Here is a 15567-nt window from a genome sequence, read left to right as displayed (position 1 = left end):
TCTGTGGTGACCAGTGACAGGACCCGAGGGAACGGCCTGAAGTTGTGCCAGGGGAAGCTGAAGTTGGGTATCAGGAAAAGGTTCTTTACCCAGAGGGTGGTCAGGTACTGGGACAGGCTCCCCATGGAAGTGGTCACAGCACCAAGCCTGACCGAGTTCAAGAAGCACTTGGACAATGCTCTCAGGCACATGAGATGTGTGTGTGAATCTTGGGATTGGTCCTGTGCAGGGCCAGGAGCTGGACAAGATGATCCTCATGGTCCCTTCCAACTCAGCCTATTCTATGATTCAATGATTATTACTGTTTTGTAATACAGGTGTTTTAATGTAATTAATATTGATTTCATATGTACAGCATCTATCCAACACAATTTGCAGAAGAGCTGAGCATTTGCCATTCTTATGTAAGGTACAGGCCCTTGTGAGCACAGCCTATTAACTTGATGGAGTACTCCAGTGAAGATAAGCAAAAGCGAGACATGAAAAAGCCTCTAGGGTTTGTTCCTTTTTTAGCCAATTCCTAACCTGGAGTTGGTGCTCTTATTCAAACTGTGGTCCAGTATGCCTTTGCAGAATTCCTGCAATTGGCCCTTCCCCATATGACAGATAAATACTAGGGTGATGTTACTTAACTCCTCAACAAATGGAGAACGACTTAATAACACAACAACAACAAAAAGGAGGGTAATACTATTAATATTTAGAAAAGTTGCAAATCTTGGCCGTGACACACCGACTTCCAGTTTTTCCCATAGCCTGAACATTCAGAGATGAGAGACATAATCTGAAGCAGTAGTAGAATCCTGCTATTTACAGGAGACTGTTTTCTCCTTGTGCAGAGCTTGTGTCAAATAACACTACAATTTCAGTTCAACTTCCTTAAAAGCTTGAGTCCATCTTTTGTTATGATGCTGTGGCAGCAAGAACAGGGTAGAAAATACACTCTGAATTCCAACATTTTTGAAATAAGTATTTTCTCAATAAATAATGTATCGAAACCTGGAGGACTGGATGAAAGAGAAAACTTGAAAACATGCTGTGCAGTGTTTAAAATACCATGAGCTCATACTTGGAACACAATTTTACCATTTTTTTATGATTCTGGGATGGGAGGCTGTAGAGGGTGCAGCCATTCATGGAAACATGGGTCCTCACTTGCCAATTAGTCCAACATGAAAATACTTCACATTTTATAAGGGAAGAGTAAATTCTAAAAGGTGGCTTATTCTGCCTTCATATCAAAATAGTTTCAAGGCACTAATCACAGCAGTGTGCTGTGATGATTTGATTCAAACTAGATTTAAACTCTCACTACAAAGACAGAAAATGTCTAGACAGATGCAGGCATCTCTCTACTGGCATCATTACAGTTGAGTAGAGGCTTCCTGATACACTGTGGATGAGCTGTTTTTCTCCTTAGCCAAACTAAGCTCTATTGAAGGAAATGTCACATTTTGAAGAGGTAGCTGAGAATACAGCTCACTTCTTCATTGCCTTGGTGACACAGCATTGTCAAGACACATATGTGCTCTACTCTTAGAGAGTTTATGATATTGCTAAGTAAATAAGAACGCCAGAACGTTAAGAGTATGGTGAGGTTTCTTGCTATGGTAAAGTTTCCTAGAAAGTGCAAGCCCAGTGGTGAAAAACAACCCTTCTGCCAATTCAATACTTGAAATAAGCATCAAAAGTATACACTACCCTTACAGGATTTAACACTTGTTCCAGAAGTACCCAACAACTCAAATTTATTCAATCATGATAAAGTAAGGTCTTGTTATTTGCAGTATAAAACTGAAAGACATCATATAAATGCATATCTAAAAATATATATTTTATAATATAAATATAAAATATATTATAAATATTATATATAGATATAATTATTTCTATAATATATAAAAACCTACATATATTTGCATGTAATTCAGCAGCTTCCATTTTTTAAAAAAATCATTAATTAGGGATAAAAAAAAATCTTGTTCTGATTTTTTGTTTCTTGGAGGCAGCATAAGAAAAACACCTTCTACCAGCAGACAGCCTCGTGTGAGCAGCCGTGAAGATGACCTGGTTAGAAGGTTGGGACACAGCCTGTCATCTCTTTGACAGTGTCACTCCAAAAAATACTTATGATGTTTCTTTTTGGCACAGTTACTTGCTGAATGCTAGAGAAAGATAAAAGTGAATGCTAGAGAAATTGTCCTTGTCTCAGTGAGGATGTTTTCTGTCCTCTTGATATGGACTATGAGCCTGTGAGTGCTGGTCTACCTTAGGGGTTTGTTAAGCAACATCTTAATCATTTGGGTTCTCCACAGAGCTGACTGACAGCTTTCTGTCAAAATGTTTTTTCAGGAAGAAAATGTATGTTCACCACAATCTGTAAAGAAATAAATACTTGCAAAATATGGTTTATAAAAACAAACTGATGCCTCTTGAAATTAGAGTTTATGATTTAACTATTTCAGCTAGGAATATGCCCTAGTTTGACATTTAAAAAAAGGCCAAACAAAATGCCGTGCATTCTTTGTTTTGAAACAGCTTCTTTTGAAAGAAATCTGTAAATGAAATAAGTCATTTAAAGGGTGAAAATCCTTTTGGATTTATTGATAGAAAATTATTTGATTAAACCCAACTGATTTTGGAAGGGACAAGGATTCATTCCATGACAAATTTCAGAATACTTTGTTTCCTGTATTGGATCTCTAAAACGCTTCATTTAAAATTTATGTTACGTAGTTAAGTTGAAGTTCAAACTAGAATTAATTAATGGCTTTAACAACTAAATATAATGCATTTGTATTGATCCTTTAGACAAGAAGATAGCTGAATACATATGAAACCCACTGTTTCTGCAATTTGGGAATGAATCAGTAGGAGGACTGAACAAAGAAATATCGTACAGTCAGTCTTCACATGACAGAACAAATGGAAATTGCTATCTCTACCAGAATACTGTGCAACATGAATCATAAGAGAGAAAATAAATAAGAAAGACAAAAGAAAAGAGAAGCAATAACACTGAGAGCTACATGTACAACTGAAGAAATGAAACAGAGAGCCAAGTATCACACCTCAGCCTTTGTTCATACTGTGTAAAGTTTCCAGCACTCTATAATATGTCTCCCACAGCCATTTGCAGAACATGGAGATTACTGTATTTTTTAATTTTAAAAATCCCCCAAATCTATGAGAATTATCAGCTGTCTGTGGAAACTGTTTTCTTTTTCTCCCTAGTGAATTCTGTGTTCTTTAGAAGGCACTAATCTGAGAGCAGTGTGCTGTTTATACACTGAAGGACCCAGCACACTCTACCAGCATGCCTAAAATCTGGAGCTGGAGGAATTAATTCTAATGCAAATAAGGGTAGGGTTTCCCTGCAAGAGAAGTCCTTGTTGAATCTACTGAGACTGTCAACCAGGTTGCCATGTGTCCAGCTAGGAATGTGGCAGAGATAAGCAAGAGTCAAAAAAACCTCCCTACCTGCTAGCTGCCTAGAGCTGTTCTTCTCAATGCACTGAGTGTAATTATGAGGATGTGAAATGCCCTGCAGTTCAGTCTGCACAGTCATCTTTAGCAGCCTGCAATACTGCCTGCATTTCACTTCAGATATCAGAATGAGTATGAAAATTTTTTTTCAGGTGAGCTTCCCAAAACAGTCAATATCAGATACCTGCTGCTGCAAATGAAAGCAGTAAGAGGCTGACCCCATATGGAGATGGCGCTGAGCCAATAGTGCGTGTGAAACTCCTGCCCCAAACGTGCAGTGAGGTGTAATCCCTACTTGGGAATTTTGTGACCTTACAGAAGTTTTGAATTCTCAACTTCCTTCAATGCACTGAATTTCAGCACTGGCTTTCACAACAGAATGGGTATCTGTTAGCTCTCACCCCATGTTGGATGCAGGCACTCAGTCCTATGAATCAGAAGTGCTGTGACTCTGCCTTGTCATGTGAGAAAGAAGGGCTGACATTATTGGATTCTGCTTCTTAGCAAGGCAATGTTTGGAGGAGTATCTGTGGCTGCAAAGTTACACTGGCCTCTTTTCAGCCTGGAAGTTGATGTGGTTGACAGATCACAAATAAAACTGCTGACTCAGGCATGTGGGGTCCTGGTGCAGGATTGGAGCTGTGCTAGAAATGTATGGTCTTGGTACCTCTGCAGAAGGTGTGATACGGGAATGAAAGGGGAGAGGATCATGCTCAGTTTATGAGATTTCATATAAAAGTCTCAAGAAAAGAGCAGTAATCTCTATTTTCCTGTAGTTGTTCTTTAGTCTTTCTCTCCTTTTCTAATTTTTTTAGTTTCTTTTCCCCTACAACCTTTTATGTTTTTTCCTGTAATATTTCTCCTCTTCTCTGCTATTTAACTTGCCCACAATTTTCAGAAACAATAGGGATTATGAATCAAAAGAGACGGACGCAATTAACAACTAGTTATTCTTGCTGTCCAAGAAAAATAGAGTACTACACAGTTGGAACTCAGAATAATAAAAGGCCTCTTAACTAAAACATTTTTATTTGAAATCTAGTTGCTCTAGCAATGGGTTCTTTCCCAATAGAAAAATACACTGAGATGCAAGAAATCTTGGGAAACAGAACTACTTCACCAAAAATACATTCTGAATGAAATACAGTGGTTATTCTCTCACTATTGCAGTCAAACATACAAAAGGGAAAACTATGTGAAAAAAGCAGGCAAGAGAGCTACACCAAATACTTAGGGCTGAAAAGTAAGGAATTAAGTGCCTGAATAACAAAATTACAATGACCTGTTCATAACCTTCAAATTTTGAATGTGATTCAGTATAAATTTACATTTCAGAGTTCAAATTCAATTTTTAGTTGCAAGCATTTTGTCTATTTGATGAGAGAGGAGAAAAAAAAAAAAAAGGAAGACTGCAAAGGACAACCTGGATTTCATCTCACACTGGATCAAGCTCCTAATTTTTTCCTGCATTTATCAACATGAGATAGGGAATAAAAATATTGTCTATGTGTGTTCTGTGGAATTTAGGCTATTAAATGTGTTGGGGGAGAAAAAGTTAATTCTCTTCCTTGCTCTACTGCTTATTAGTTTTGTGGCTTTGCAGGCTCCTGTAGCAGCACCCATATCAGATTAACTGCATACTGTACTGTGGACTCTCAAGAGAGAATACTGAAGTAAGACTTTGAAAAGATGTTACACTATGCTACCACAGGAATTAAGAAAGCCAGTGAGACAGCTGAGGTATCTGCAAAGACTACCATGGACTCAAATCTGTGGCCAGTCTCATGGCAACATCCAGCAGAAACTGTCAGTTCTCAGTTTGCCCTTCTTTCCTATAGGGACAGCAAATATTATGGCCCTTCACAGTTGCATTTTCACATTGGGTTTTCATTTGCATTAAAGGAAATTTCTTATTCCTCTCATTGAACAATGATACAAGGATACCTTCTTATAATTAATCTTCCTTTACTTTCAAATACAAGTTTTTTGAGGTTTTAGCAAATATGTACTCTTAGTTCAAACATCGTAGTTATCCTTACAGGAAATATTTGATGGTACTGGTAACTCTGTGCTGTAAATTACCATATTTTTAAATTAAAGTATGTGGATCTATTATGAATTACCTGTGACAAAGCAATTCCCTTCGCAGAGAGCAGTTTCAGGGTAAGAGGCAAAGTGTTAAATACCATCCCCAATGTATTGAAGGATACTTAGTAGTAACAAGCTTAAAAAGAAGGCTTGTGCTGTGTAATCTCTGAGACAAATGGCATATCTGACAGAGCGAGTTTAAATTGCTATGTCTTACTGGCAGTGTAAAATCACAAAGAGCAGTGCTTTCAAATGGATTCTTTGGCACGTGCATATCGTATTTCAAAAAGTATTATCCTTAGAACTCCTTATTTAAAAAGTATTCATAAAAAAGGCTATCTTCACTGTTCAGAACAAAGAGTAATACCATCATATTTTTTTCACAGAATTATTGTTTATTCATTGGAAGGCATAAAATACTGTTTAAATCCTATAAGGCACTATGTGGATAGTCATTATCTATCTATGAATAGTTATTGCATTGGGCTCATTTCAATTTACAATCTTATCTGAAATACTTTCCACTACTGCTTTCTACATTTTGAAGTGACGTCCTTTCCAATCCTTTGAATTTGTCAAAATAGTTGCAGCATTTGCTTTTAGTTTACACAAAAACTTCATTACTGGTTAAAATTGAGTCTTTGTTTTCAGTGTATCATAGAAACAAAATGAATGGTTCTGATAAAAATATACTGATTCAAATGTTAAGGTAGGGAGAAATAAAATATGATTTACAAAAGAGTACTTCAAGTCTCTTTGCCTTTGCTAGCATGAATATAGAATAGATTTTAGTACTGTCCAGCAGTAAAGGAGAGAACAGAACAGGTATTCCTCCCATTCCTATTTGGATGTGTATATAGATAGTGCAATTTTGGTTAACTGAGTTTAGAGAGAGTTGGAACTTTTTAGTGTCCCCAGGAATCAACCAAAGCCTTTTTTTAGTGCTTGCTTATATCAGAATAATTGTATAAATCAATGAGGCATCAAGTTTGAAAATATTTCAGAAGTGTCTCATATTTTTAATTTTAGAAAGTATGCCAGGAATCAGCTACAGATATTGCACAAAGAGGAAATAGCCTTTGGCAGGATGACTTAAAGTCTAAACTTCAGATAATCTGTCACTTGAACATAAAATTGAATTTTCAAAACTGAAGATCTACAGCTTGTATTGTTTGTGCAGCTGTTAATGGCATCAAATCATGAGTTCATTACAAATTTATGATAAATTTTCTGATATATTGTAGATTGAAAAAACAGTGAAACATCATAAATAAAACTACTTTCAACATCATAGCATGAATGGTCAATGAGGGATTTTAAGTAACATGACTTTCCTTCACAACTTGTGAGTAATTCGTACCTTAATGAGTTTCAATGGGCAGGACAATGTCATTCTTATAAAAAATAGAGGGGAAAAGCAGCAACCTGGGATATACTGTGATTGTGTTTGCTTCTAGATTTTGAAGTAGTAGTCTGATTTTATTAGTTGCAATGGAGGTATCCATGTTTTGGTTACTTTATTTATTACTGCAGACTGTGCTGATTTGGCCACACTGAATCCCACAATTTAGTGCTTCACTCTCTCCTCCAAATAGACACAACAGATTTGTGCTCTATAGAAGAAGGAAGTACCTGGCTGTTAGAGTAAAGCAAGCTGCCACCACAACTATTCTCTGTCTCTTGGCATAAAACCATTGTCATAGAAGGAAGTTTCCTTGTAGGTCACAACACTATGGATTCAGGGAGCAAAGACACAGGCAGGGGGCACAATGGGGATGACATACAGCATGTTCCCCTTGCTGGTACTGGATTTTTCCTGAGCCTTAGAAATCTTGTTCAAACTTACAGGCAGGACAAAAAGAGAAGTGCAATTATGCAGGACAAAAGACATAGTTGAGATTATCTGCAAGAATGTCCTTGATTTTTTCCTGATTCTCTAACATTTACAATCTCTGTGTGCTGGCATAGAAAGATGACACCTCATGGTTTATTGATACATGTGAAATTTCAGAAAGGGTTCTTCTCTTTGTAAAATCTTCCCTTAATAAGAAAGAAGAGGAATAGATCCCTGTTTTGATCTCCAAGTATTTCTATTTGTATTTCTCCAAGTAATTATGGTTGTATTGTTTTAGGATTCTAAATTACCTGAAGGTGTCCTCTAAATGTTAACTTCCTTTTACTGGTGTGATAGGATACATTTTGAAACAATACGATCAAAGATACAGTGTTCCTTAAGATGAAATAGCTTTGAAGATCATAAACAGACCCCTGGAAGGTAAATCTACATGGAAATTATTTAGTCAGATTAAGATGCAGAATTTAAGATGGCTCTGATTATTTCTGGTAGGAGGATGACAAATACAAGGGCAGAGATAAGTAAGGGTTCAGAGATCTATATTCTGCACAGCTTTCAGTTTGGGTTTTTGGGTTTTTTTCACTCAAAAGTGAGTACGTTCAGGAAGCTTTATCTTGAGTCTGATATTAAGGTATGCTAAGTACTCTCTCACTTGGGAAAATCTGTTACACAGTGTTAAGGAATCTGTAGTCTAGCTCTAATTCTTTTTTTTTTTTTTTTAAATTTCACAGGATTTTGCTTGCATTGATGTAGTCTAGCTCTAATTCTTTTTTTTTTTTTTTAATTTCACAGGATTTTGCTTGCATTTGTCACATTTAAACACTTTATGCATAAATATTTAAAGAATCATTTGGAGGTGACAAAACTAAGGTAGACAATGACTGTAGAGCTCAGACTGTGACTAAACTGTTAGATCCATGCTAAGAGAAACACCAGGAAGCCTCTTACTTCTCTTACCAGGAACTGCTGGTAACCTCTGGTAGATACAGTCATAGACATCTATTTTAGGCCTACTCCAGTGCAGTTCTTTATGCAAGGCAAGTCTTAGTCTCATGAAAGAAATCCTTTTGTCATTATTTCACCTGCATCCTGTCATCATAATTAAAAAAAGATTTTCATGGGAATTTCTTAATTCCCTACAATTCAACACTAAACAGTAGCTCCTTCCTCTTTTAAGGGGGTTCTTAGATGGCAACAAATACTACTGCTACACAGAAGAGATAGGAGCTAACTCAAGTGGATGAAATCTTAGTTATTAAGAAATGAAAATTTCAAAAATATGGAGGAAGAATGTGTTACCATATACAATATTAAGACTGACTTACTGTTTTTAACATTTTAACAGATAATTTTGACCTTTTTTTTTTTCTAGACAGTCCATGTTTAGAAGGATTCATTTCACATAATGGAAAACAAATTATGCCTTTTCAATTTATGGTTTTAAACATTTTCATTTCACTGAGGCTTAGAAGGCAAGAAAAAGTACACAGGAGAAATAGTTTGGGGAAAACAGTTGAACTGACAAAACCAGCAATGGACAGAGATAAAATTGAGAATCTGATATGTGATGATAAGCAGCTTTTTAAAGGTGCTCTCTGCTTGGGCTTTGTAGCTAGAGGCCTGGTCATCTTCCCTACCGACCCCTTACAATCATGTGCATCGTTCCCATGCAGTTGGCACCTGGCTGTTGTCATCCACCTTGTTGCCCCTCAGGACTGAAGGGCTTTTGCTGCTGGTCTATAATATGCCTAAATCTTCATAGAAACCAAAGTGTTATTGTTAAACATCCTAGAAAGTTATAAAGTACATGCATTAAATGAGATCTAAATACTCAGAATCTGCATATGAAAGGTTCTTGGAGAATTTTAAAATGGGAATTTCAAAAGATTTTTTCAGTACAGATTTGGAACACTGTCACAAAGTTTGGGCTTTTCTGGCTTCCCAGACAACAAAGTTGTCTTATCATAGCAACTACAAGGTTGTGGGAATGTTGGTTCACACCAAAACCTATTAATATTTTTCTCTAAATTACATCACGTTAGAAATTGGAAATCACCTTAATTGCATCTTGTGACAATATTTTAAAAAGACCTACACACCCTCTGCCAGCAAATAAGAAAAAGACTTATATCTGAACAGGTACATTATTAAAAGTAGAAAAGCAACCCAATTTCTGCTTTACTGTCTAAAATCCCACTTGGTTTCCTCTAGGAGCAACACATCATGCACTATTACCCAAATGATGTCTCTCCAGATTAATATAGGGAGCTATTCACTCTGTTAAAGGAAGAATGCTTCAGGCCACAGAAGAAACACAAATCATTTGAAGCGCCCTTTGCACAAGCAAAGGGAAAGAAACTGGAGAAGGGCTAGGAGAATCTAATTTGGTGCTGCACTTCTGTTCTTAGTAGGGACTGTTATATCTTCCAGTTCTCAAGAGAAGCTGAAGTAGCAAAACCTGCTGGAGAAGAGGTTTCTAAAGGTAGTGGATTTACTGCACTGGGCAAGCTGCAGCCTTTTTTGTTGTGATTGCAGTCACAGACGTGCTCTGGTTTCCCTTTCACAGAGATTTGTTTTGGTCGTTCCACAGCAGCCTATTGCAAAACCACTGTTTGGTGGTGCATTGGTACCAAGATTTGATAACTTACTTCAAACTCTGGCTTATTTGGCTATGTACAAGCAGCAGGATCTGATAACTCATGCGAAGTAGCATGAAATAGTTCCACCTGGCCCTTAGCATTTCCAAGGCAAGCACTGTGCATTAAGCCCAGGAAAGGCTGTAGGTCACCTATGTGCTCTACTTTTGACAAATCTTCATGGGCTGTTTTTCTGAGATGGAATTTGTACTTTTATTTCCTCCTGCAGAAGCCTACTTATTTTTCATTGATTTACATTAAAGTAAGGAAAGCACTGATCCAGAAACAGTTCATGAATTGCATTATCCAGTTTAATTAGAGGGAACAGAAAGTTTCTCCACAGACAGAATAGTCAGCATTCAGCCTAAAATGCAACTTTGGACAGTAATGGTTGAGGCTAGCAATGAACTGAAGTCACAGCCAGTGCCAATTACCCCTTCCATTCATTATGCAGTATATCAAGAATGATGCTATACCATGTTCTCTGTTTTAATATTTAGTACTATATAGGAAATATGTATGTTTAAATTTCTTTCTCAAATCTAAACTGTGTCAGAAACAGTCCAATAGTGAGTTCAGCTGAATTATGTATTAAATGAAATTCTTGTTTTGCTTTTTGTAGCTATCTATAAATATTTTGCTATCAAGCCAATTAAATATTTGTAGTAAAAAAAGTCAATAATCTGTATACACTGTTGTTACGTTGGTGCTGCAATAATTTTATGAACAGGATGTGAAATCTTAAAAGTTCACCAATAAACCTGTACTTGGGAGAAGATAAAGATATGCATCAGCTGAGATTTGTGCCAGGGAAATTAAGGGAAAAAGAGTACACAGCAGCTTTCCCAGATCATGTAAGCTTAAATTCTGTGTTGTAACATGATGATACTCAAACACTTCCAAGAGATTAAATGGTATTGGGTAGAGGCATATGTAGTTCTCAGACTCTGGCAATAAATACCTTGTGTCTTATTCTCAGTACAGACACATGTTCAGAGAGGGCAAGGTTTAATACAGCCAGGGCATTCCAGGAAATGTCATAGTTCAGTTTCACCGTGTTGATATTGTCATAGAATTCAAAAGAAAAATACTAAGAGATTGAAAATACCCTATAAAACTTGTATTTTGGCTTGAAATGGTGGAAAAACTACTTTATGATTAGAGCATGAGGGCATGGCCAAGCCAACAGTTAGGTCTTCAGAGCTATCCAAAATGTCCTACTAACTTTTTTTTACTTCTTTGGCTTGAAGGACGACTTAGCCTCAACAGACCACCTAGAGTACTGGGTCACATACCATACCAACTGTCAAATAGCATTTACCAACCTTTGTTTTTACACATTTCATGCCTACAGAACCTCTAAAACATACTCTGGATTCACTGCTGAAGTTTCAGTTTCTTACCGTTGCAATGGAAATTTTGTTTCACAGAAAGGAATAAAACGTCAAAAAAGTCAACATATACTTTCTCCTGGATCTGATCAATTGATGCTTGCAGTGGGATACAGAAACTAAATTCTGCTCAGCAGAAGGGAGAATTTCTGACTGTTTGCTTGTCAACAAGAAGGACTAAAATAAACACAGTTGTAACTGTGGTACACTATCTTAGCTAGCTGAAAGTACCTCATTTTGCCAATACTGGTTTGTACTGAGGCCACTCCCACTTTTAGAGTATGCTTCTTTGGATTGTCTCTTCCACCTGAGAATTGAGCTGGAAAATTTTCTAGTAGTTAATCACCTTTGATAAACTCATCAAAACTACTGACAGAGCTACATCACACACTGCAAACACGAAAAAATACACTGGATTATGTGGATTCTTCCAACAGGAATTACTACAGCATTTTAGAGCTGAAAATTACTGGTGGAGGTACTTTCTATGCCCGTGTACTGGTAGTATCTGGAGCACAAAAGAAATATGACCATGTAGATTTTCAGATTTTGAGTTTTGTTGTGAAAAGTCTACTAGTTACAAGTAGGCTGCAGCTTGCATCAATTCACCAAGGCAAGTCAGTAGTTCAAGCAAGTTCATCGTGAGCTGACCACCTGCATTATGGGCTCCCACACAGATTCTTACATAAAGTTCTTTTCTTACAGAAAAGAGGCACAGTCAGTGAGTTGTCAAAAATAAAGTTACTTTAGCTGCCATTCAGAGTACACAGATGGACACGAGAGGTCATGGGCAGGATAAAATGAAACAGCTCATAGTGTAGATAGCCTTACGTTATCTTAATTGTTAAATAGTAAGCATGTAATTTAAAAACAATATTGGCATGGCTTAAAAGGCCATACTCAAATTCAGCACAGTGATCTCCTTTTTTTTGCAAATCTGACCAGAGGAGTTGGTGACACCAGGGAAATAACATCTCTCTGCATGGAGAGAATTCATGGATGAAAGGGTGGTGGCACAAACAAACAGCCAGCAAAAACTTTCCCATTAAATGCAATGATGGTGCCTCTATTCTGTTCCAGGACAATATAGGCAAAACTAGTTGTCCCATCTACTGATCCACTACCTCCAGCATGTGTGGTCCAAGATCAGGAGAGGAGCTGCCCAGCAAGTACATGACATGCTACCACCATGGCCAAGGAACACGGAACTGGGTAGGAAGCGGAAGACTTGAGTCTGTACTAAATGAATGAGACCTAGCAGGCAATCTAATCAAAGTAAAATGAAGTAGAATTGATGGATTAAAAAGGAAGTTTTTCCTAGTACATAGTCTGTGTAGAAATAGTAAAAAAAATCACAGGATCATAAAGTATTTATTATAGCACATTAGAAAATCATTTTTGTTCAAGAATTTCAGCAGCTCCTCACAGTTTCTTTCTAAAACCCCCTAGCTTTGAACCATTTCAAATACAAATTGCTTACATGCAGAATATACAGTATGTGCTTAGTATTAATGTAGGATTTTTGCTGGTGAAAATTTTTTATTTTACTTTGATAACACTTTCTTAATTCGGATATAAATCTAGCTTTATATCTTTTCAAACAGAAAAGCGTAGTACTTTTATGTGATTATTCTCCCCATAAATCATATTGTATACACTGAGACTATGCTGGGGGGAAACTATTCTCTCTTTTCCTTTGTGCACTATAATATATCAGTTCCTGTGGCAATAATTTAAACCCCTAAAAATTGTTAATGAAATCCTCTATTATTACAGTTCTCAGAAAGAGGTATTTAAATATGTAGCTTCTGAAACATATGGGCTTGGGAAATGTTAAAAACATGGCACTGAATTCCCTGAAGAAGATGTATTTAAAAAGAACATTATGCATGAATTTTGCATGTGGAATTCTTTTTATTTTTAATAAATGCTCCCAACATGTAGGTATTTTCTTAACTGTGGTGGGATTCTCATAAATAAAAGGTCTCCAAAATTAGCCAGTCTTTGCCATCACAAATATACCCTTGTCTTAGTTATCCAGTTGACGTTAGTACTTCTAGCACTGGCCACCTAGAGGCAGTGTAAATAAAGCAGATATCTAAGCACAGGTAGGTCTGACAGGCCCCTGTGCATGGCTAAGATTCACGCACTGCTGCTCAGGACAGGCAGCTGAGCCCAGTGCAGTAATGCTTTGAGGGGTTAAGAGGCACCTTAGGTCTGCAGTGAAAGCATTATGGGTACATGTTCAAGGTTAATCAATAATCAGAGTTAGGTGAAGAAGTTTTTAACAGAGAATCAGACAGGCTATTCTTTTTCATCTGCATCCTTCTGCAGCAGTGGTACAAGTCCCTTTCTCAGTCACTTGAGCACTTTTTCCAGGTAGCATTCCTTCTGTTCTTTCTGTAGGACATGCTGATGTCACACATTGCACTTTTCCAATGCCACATAAAAGTTTTCAAGGATTCGTGTGTTTTCAGTAAGTATAAAAGTTTTTGAGTAACTAAGTATCTTTAGTAAGACATATTTCTGCTTGATGGTGTACAGGAAAACTAAAAAGAAAAAAGACCAACTTTTTCTCGTGGTTATTCTTGACAACGCCATTAGGTAATTTTCTAAAGTTCAGAGAAAATTATTTTCTTTAGCCTGATAGTCCCATGAATTACAAGAATTAGGTATTCTTGTGGAATTCATCACATAGCTGAATGAAAATCAGATCCACTATCCAATCTAGAAATGTACATATGTCAAAACCTAGTCTTTTTCCTAGCTATTGCATTTTCTGTACTCCATTATAATTGGTTCCTAAATTTGAGGCCATAAAGGCTGACTCTGCCCCAATACCAGCCATAGATTAGTACCTTCTCTCAAAAGAAATTGGATATTCTGGTATTATGATGGCATTCCTTGTGGGAAAATATAAAACTTCTTTGCAAATGTATGGTTTATGTAGAACAATTTTATAAATTGCTTATATTTATTTTCATCCAAAAGATTTCCTCAGCAATGTCTAAATGTATTTCTACTTAATAATAGGCTGACTTAGTTTTCTACCAGAAAAAAAAAAGGGATGATGAGGCACACTGATACACACAGCTGTATGTTCCTTTCTTACATATGGCCTTTAAAGAGTACACTTTTGAATTCTCGTTAAATTAGCATCTTAAGAAAAGTTAAAAATACCACTTGTGACATTATGGTTCAAGCATGTACAGTGTTGTAAGAACCACCTAGTGTATTTTTCTTCCAAAAATACCAGAAGCTTTATAAGAGAATGTGAGGATACAGAAAGAAAATTTTCTAGTGATCCAATAAAAGTTCCTTTGTCAGATTCCTGTGTGAATTGCAAATATATTGCACGTAGAGCAGAACTGGCCATTGCAAAATCCCATGTAGTTTGAAAAAATCACTGTTACACCAGTAATTGACAACATTCTGAAACACCGTCTTGAAAAGCCAAAGACTAAAATTTATATCCCTGAAACAGAGGAATGGAAAAGTAGATAGATTACATATTCCCAGTTTTGTTGTGGCTGCGGGGTGCAGCTGGTAGGCCTGGAAATGAACCTGAAAACCTCTTTTTTCCCCCCATTATATATTCACCATTAGAAAGCCCATCTATAATAACTGGCAAGCCAATAGCCCTCCTACTTCAGTCTAATTGTTCCCTGAGTGGAAACACACCATCTAACCATCACATGTACTCAGAACTGTATCACAACGCTACCAAAACAACAGACTGTCTTCTTTTTACCCAACTTCTCAATCAGTTGTCTAATGCTTCAGGAAAAAACCAAAACAGCTGATAAACCAAACTCTGAGTGAGGAAATGCCTGACAATTTTAAAATTTGTTCACTGCCAGTTAGAAACTCATAGTATTTGATTCAACAGTAATGGATACTGGGCCTGGAGAGACAGCAAAGAATTAACTCATCTGAATCTAGTCAAGGATAGAGACTGTCTTACATTAATTCTACTATACATGTTCCATCATATGCCAAGCATGATGGAAAATAAAGGGAAAATAAGATTAGTTTGTGTTTTTCTAAATATAGAATAGAAATAAATGCTGTTTTATCTAATTGTTGAAGACACTGCTAAAGAAAACGATTA

At 36.7% G+C, this 15567-nt stretch overlaps 1 protein-coding gene across 10 annotated transcripts in view; it reads left to right on the top strand.

The window, feature by feature from the left end:
- The first annotated feature begins 12521 nt into the window (after positions 1 to 12521).
- Positions 12522 to 15567, top strand: part of B3GALT1 (beta-1,3-galactosyltransferase 1) — a 112846-nt gene continuing 109800 nt past the window's right edge. For 9 of the 10 annotated variants that reach the window (XM_017735703.1, XM_017735693.1, XM_017735701.1 and 6 more), the window contains exon 1: positions 12522 to 12668. The gene's annotated coding sequence lies outside the window, so the exon portion shown is untranslated. Of the gene's footprint in view, positions 12669 to 13884; positions 13933 to 15567 lie in introns of those variants that run through there. The other variant, XM_017735694.1, reaches the window with a different exon arrangement.

Source organism: Corvus brachyrhynchos, unplaced genomic scaffold (genome assembly GCF_000691975.1).
Source record: "Corvus brachyrhynchos isolate BGI_N302 unplaced genomic scaffold, ASM69197v1 scaffold255, whole genome shotgun sequence".
Taxonomy (NCBI): Eukaryota; Metazoa; Chordata; class Aves; order Passeriformes; family Corvidae; genus Corvus; species Corvus brachyrhynchos.
Note: the sequence above shows the minus strand (reverse complement) of the source record. Positions and strands in the feature narration are given on the sequence as shown.